Raw genomic sequence first — 6,402 nt, 5'->3', positions numbered from 1 at the left:
GCAGCACTCACTTAAACTCGATGGTTATTCACAGGATCTTTTGAGGAAAATGACTACATGGAAACATGAACATTCAAAGAAACGGTTCTCTGCATGGTGACATGGAGAATGTGCTATGAATGGTTCTGTATAGCACCAAAAAAGGTTCTGCTAAACTTACAATGTCAAGCTTTTTGGTGCTAAATGTAAGCACAAAATGGGTCTATATAGAAGAGATTCTGTGTAGAACTGTCTACAGCACATTTCCCATCAATCTCAAGAACCCTTTCACGATGCAAAGAACCCATGAATCATGCAAAGGTTTCCTTCAGCGTTCATGATTTAATGCAAAACCATTTGTGTTTCTTAAAAAACTTTGAGACCTCTTTTTTACTGATAGGTTTACACTGGTGTAATGCTAACCAATCAGCTCTCAGTAGCAGTAACGCTGACCAATCAGCTCTCAGTAGCAGTAACACTAACCAATCAGCTCTCAGTAGCAGTAACTCTAACCAATCAGCTCTCAGTAGCAGTAACTCTAACCAATCAGCTCTCAGTAGCAGTAACACTAACCAATCAGCTCTCAGTAGCAGTAACTCTAACCAATCAGCTCTCAGTAGCAGTAACACTGACCAATCAGCTCTCAGTAGCAGTAACGCTAACCAATCAGCTCTCAGTAGCAGTAACGCTAACCAATCAGCTCTCAGTAGCAGTAACACTAACCAATCAGCTCTCAGTAGCAGTAACTCTAACCAATCAGCTCTCAGTAGCAGTAACTCTAACCAATCAGCTCTCAGTAGCAGTAACACTAACCAATCAGCTCTCAGTAGCAGTAACTCTAACCAATCCGCTCTCAGTAGCAGTAACACTAACCAATCAGCTCTCAGTAGCAGTAACACTAACCAATCAGCTCTCAGTAGCAGTAACACTAACCAATCAGCTCTCAGTAGCAGTAACACTAACCAATCAGCTCTCAGTAGCAGTAATGCTAACCAATCAGCTCTCAGTAGCAGTAACTCTAACCAATCAGCTCTCAGTAGCAGTAACTCTAACCAATCAGCTCTCAGTAGCAGTAACACTAACCAATCAGCTCTCAGTAGCAGTAACACTAACCAGTCAGCTCTCAGTAGCAGTAACACTAACCAATCAGCTCTCAGTAGCAGTAACACTAACCAGTCAGCTCTCAGTAGCAGTAACACTAACCAATCAGCTCTCAGTAGCAGTAACACTAACCAATCAGCTCTCAGTAGCAGTAACTCTAACCAATCAGCTCTCAGTAGCAGTAACGCTAACCAATCAGCTCTCAGTAGCAGTAACTCTAACCAATCAGCTCTCAGTAGCAGTAACACTAACCAATCAGCTCTCAGTAGCAGTAACACTAACCAATCAGCTCTCAGTAGCAGTAACACTAACCAATCAGCTCTCAGTAGCAGTAACACTAACCAGTCAGCTCTCAGTAGCAGTAACACTAACCAATCAGCTCTCAGTAGCAGTAACACTAACCAATCAGCTCTCAGTAGCAGTAACACTAACCAATCAGCTCTCAGTAGCAGTAACACTAACCAGTCAGCTCTCAGTAGCAGTAACACTAACCAATCAGCTCTCAGTAGCAGTAACACTAACCAATCAGCTCTCAGTAGCAGTAACTCTAACCAATCAGCTCTCAGTAGCAGTAACGCTAACCAATCAGCTCTCAGTAGCAGTAACACTAACCAATCAGCTCTCAGTAGCAGTAACTCTAACCAATCAGCTCTCAGTAGCAGTAACACTAACCAATCAGCTCTCAGTAGCAATAACACTAACCAATCAGCTCTCAGTAGCAGTAACTCTAACCAATCAGCTCTCAGTAGCAGTAACACTAACCAGTCAGCTCTCAGTAGCAGTAACACTAACCAATCAGCTCTCAGTAGCAGTAACACTAACCAATCAGCTCTCAGTAGCAGTAACACTAACCAGTCAGCTCTCAGTAGCAGTAACACTAACCAATCAGCTCTCAGTAGCAGTAACTCTAACCAATCAGCTCTCAGTAGCAGTAACACTAACCAGTCAGCTCTCAGTAGCAATAACACTAACCAATCAGCTCTCAGTAGCAGTAACTCTAACCAATCAGCTCTCAGTAGCAGTAACACTAACCAGTCAGCTCTCAGTAGCAGTAACTCTAACCAATCAGCTCTCAGTAGCAGTAACACTAACCAATCAGCTCTCAGTAGCAGTAACTCTAACCAATCAGCTCTCAGTAGCAGTAACGCTAACCAATCAGCTCTCAGTAGCAGTAACACTAACCAATCAGCTCTCAGTAGCAGTAACACTGACCAATCAGCTCTCAGTAGCAGTAACACTAACCAATCAGCTCTCAGTAGCAGTAACACTAACCAATCAGCTCTCAGTAGCAGTAACACTAACCAATCAGCTCTCAGTAGCAGTAGCACTAACCAATCAGCTCTCAGTAGCAGTAACTCTAACCAATCAGCTCTCAGTAGCAGTAACACTGACCAATCAGCTCTCAGTAGCAGTAACACTAACCTGTGAGATCTTCAAGGATCCTGTTCTTCTGCTCTACAGCCACAGTGTGTGTAAAGTCTGTCTGCAGAAGTTCTGGGAAACCAAACGATCCAGAGAATGTCCAGTTTGTAGGAGGAGATCTTCAGTGGAGTTCCCTCCTAGAAACCTGGCTTTAAAGAACCTGTGTGAGAGTTTCTCACAGGAGAGAAGTCAGAGAAGTTCAGCAGAGCCTGGAAACATCTGCAGTGACCACACTGAGAAACTCAGACTCTTCTGTCTGGACGATCTACTGTCGGGACTCTAAAATACATGCCAACCACAAATTTCTCCCCCATCAGGAAGCAGCACTCGATTACAAGGTGGGTTATGAGTGACCGCACTTTGTCAGAAGTTCCATAAATTCACTAAATTCAGCTGAGAATCAAAATAACTGGTCATTTTCCTAAATGTGTGACCTGGATCCTCACTCTGAGAGACGGGAACACATTGGGACACCACTGTGGGCTTTATATCTCACTTTGTTTCTCACTAAAACGCTGATTTGTTTCAGGAGAAGCTCAAAACTGCACTGAAGCCCCTGAAGGAGAAACTGGACGTCTTTAAGAGGTTTAAGCTGGATTTGGATCGGACTGCAGGTCATATAAAGGTCAGAATAACAAACTCTTCTGAGATTATAAACCAGATCCTCACACAATCGTTCATATTTCATTAGATTTACTGCTTCCTTCCAGACTCAGGCCCGACGCACAGAGAGGCAGATTAAGGAGGAGTTTGAGGAGCTTCACCAGTTTCTACGAGATGAAGAGGCAGCCAGGATATCAGCACTGAGGGAGGAAGAGGAGCAGAAGAGTCAGACGACGAAGGAGAGGATTGAGAAGATGAGCAGAGAGATATCAGCACTTTCAGACGCTATCAGAGCCGTAGAAGAGGAGATGGCAGCTGAAGATGTTCCATTCGTACAGGTGAGCGTCGCTCAGTCAGCGTTAGAAACTCAACAAGGAGCCAAAACGAACAGAGTTTAAGATCTTTAAAAGTTTGAAATAAAAAAAAATGAAAAAACTGAAAAATACAAGAAGTATTATTTTCAGAAATGTGGGACTTCTAGATTTAGGTTTGGAACAAACACCTCCCAAAAGGAAATAACCAATAAATTTGATTTTATGTGCTTCAGTGGGGATTCGACACACATTTAAGACATTTGACCCCTGTGGTGTTTCCAGTGGGTGAACTTCACTCTCACTGTTTTACAGAACTACACGGCCACAGTGAGAAGGTGAGTGTTCCTGTCTGCCGTCCCTCTTTTCTGTGCTTCTGAACTCAAAGCTTCAGCAGCACTGAGTCCTGAATGTTCTTCCAGAGCTCAGCTCACACGGCAGGATCCAGAGAGCCTTTCAGGAGCGCTGCTCCATGTAGCCAAACATCTGGCCAACCTGAAGTTCACAGTCTGGGAGAAGATGCAGCAGATCCTTCACTTCAGTGAGTCTCTCTTACTTATTTTTCTCCCATATGTTCTCAAGGCTGGATTAAGACCCCCACAGACCTGTGGGTGTTGATGCTCTAAGCCCCCCATCCTCCTCCTCCCACTATGCCCCCCCCCCCCCCCCTGACCCCAGACACACGTTATGAACATCCGCTGTAACCAGTATGTGGCAGTAAAGCAGGTACTACATTAAATGAAGGGATACATTAGATCATCACAGATGGAGAAAACAGAATAAAGTAAAAGTCCCACTTCCCTTCCTATAAATCAGCGTCCACTTATGAGGAAATTTCAGCAGCTAAAACACAAACCATCCTAAACTAAAGCTCACAGAGTCCTGAAAACTGGTTATGGATCACTATCTTACCTTTGAGGACTCTGCACAGAATGAGCCGCTCGCTTCAATGAATCCTTCAGTAAATTTTCCACCTTAAATCCAGCTGTGAGCGTTATTGGAGGAGCCTGTTAGCTTTAGAAAGAACATCTGTCTGTATTTTAGGAAAGCTGAAATGAATCAGGTGATTATTTTTAGCGCTGCTGAGTCTTTTTAAAGTAGTTCAGATGCAGTTGAACTCTTCTTTCCTAATATGTATGAGCATGAATAACGTTCAGAAAAGAGGACAGTAATGATCACAGTAATATTCTGCCGCCAGTATTTGGTCTTTGAATATAAATGTTCTGCGTTTAAAACTGCAGTTCAGTATCATTACTGTAAACAAACATTACAGTATGAGTTCTGGGAATATCAATGACGATAAACACCTGAAAACTCTGCTGCCAGTGAGTTACTGTACATTTAAAGAGGGACTTGTTTTACAGTCGTTGATGAAATTCATGATGTATTTTTATTTCGGTGTAAATTATATGTGTGTGTTTTGCTCTTCAGCTCCTGTAACTCTGGACCCCAACGCTGCTCATCCTCAACTCGTCCTGTCTGGTGGTCTGACCAGTCTGAGATACACATTGAGAATCTCAGCCTACACGCTGAGTTGATCTACAGCCTGCTGCAGAACCTTCAGGTCAGCAGCTCTCACCAGCCTGCACTGGACCCAGCAGGGTTAGAGGTCACTTCAGCCTTCTGGCTCGGATCCAGAGACCTCAGAACCCATCAGGCAAACTGTTAAAGAACAGCAGCTTTTCTCGGGCCGCTGGATCCGAGTCACGCAGGTTCAATCCGGCCACCAAACTGAGATTTGTTCAATAAAAAACACAGAGAGAAGTTTTTGGGCTCCTGATTTCCTGACAGCAGTGCGCGTCTCAGAGCACGCCGTGACCCAAATCTGAGGAATACATTTTAAGAACCGTGCACGGATGAACAGATCTGAAGATATCAGCGGCATCACGGGTTTCAGGGATCAGTCCTCCAAGCTGTACACAGCAGTTTTTGGTCTGGAGGGGAAATGAACATTAGTGGGAATTTCACTGATCATGCCTTCTGCATGAGGTTCATAATTTCATTCAGAAGAGTTTGGTGTGAAACGCTTGATAGATCTAGATAGATAGGACAGATCAACTTACCAAGTCAGAATTGTTCATAGTGCTGGTGATAAAAACCAGGAGACAATTTAGTTCAGTATCTATTCCAGAATATCAGCTCCACCATTCATGACCTCATCATTAACTCCAGATCAGAAAACAGCATCACACAAACATCCTGACTAGACTAAACCTCCTAAATCCTGTCCTAACTTCAGGATGAACCCCAGCAGGGTCCTGACTTCTGTTTAAGGTCCGATTCTCTGGTTCTGAGGCGGCTGAGTCAGGCAGCGTAGTTCACTACCAGCATAATGAGCTCCATTTATTCCTACTGTAAAACGCGGCTTTCACTGGGAGATGTTTTTCTCTTCTAACTCTGCGTTTAAACATCTCAGACGCTGCCGACTCGAACTCCACCGCCCCTCTGACCACCTTCCTGTGTTAATGTAGATGATGAAATATTACAGTGATGGTGGAGAATAATGAGGAGGCGGAGCTGAACGGGTGGCTGTTTATTAGGAGGAAGAGCATTAGTGCGTTTGACTTAAGCGTTTGGGAAATGGAGACTGAAACTGGGGAGCGGAGACACTGATAAACAGCAGGGGGCGCTCTCACAGCATTCACTATTAGCTCACATTTTAACATTATTTTGATTACCTGTTTATGCTTTAGGGGTGTATGTTTATGGTTGGTTGCTAGGAAACAGACATGACAGCTGATCTTGGACTTTGATCGAGTAGGCTAAGATCTCCTAACTGGAAATAAGAAGCTGTAAGCTGAGATAAAATTCCTAAATTAAGATCAGATTTGCTTCTGTAATATGAATCTGAAATATCTTATCTTGACCGGTCAGAGTTTAAGACAGAAAGAGAGGAGGTGTTTGGTGTCCCCCTCTAAAAGCTCCTCACAGAAAGTTCCTACATGAAATGGTTCTGAATTCACTGCCTGATGACGGAGACGCTGTT

This window comes from Pygocentrus nattereri, chromosome 6 (genome assembly GCF_015220715.1).
Source record: "Pygocentrus nattereri isolate fPygNat1 chromosome 6, fPygNat1.pri, whole genome shotgun sequence".
NCBI classification, from domain to species: domain Eukaryota; kingdom Metazoa; phylum Chordata; class Actinopteri; order Characiformes; family Serrasalmidae; genus Pygocentrus; species Pygocentrus nattereri.
This window is presented reverse-complemented; position numbering follows the sequence as displayed.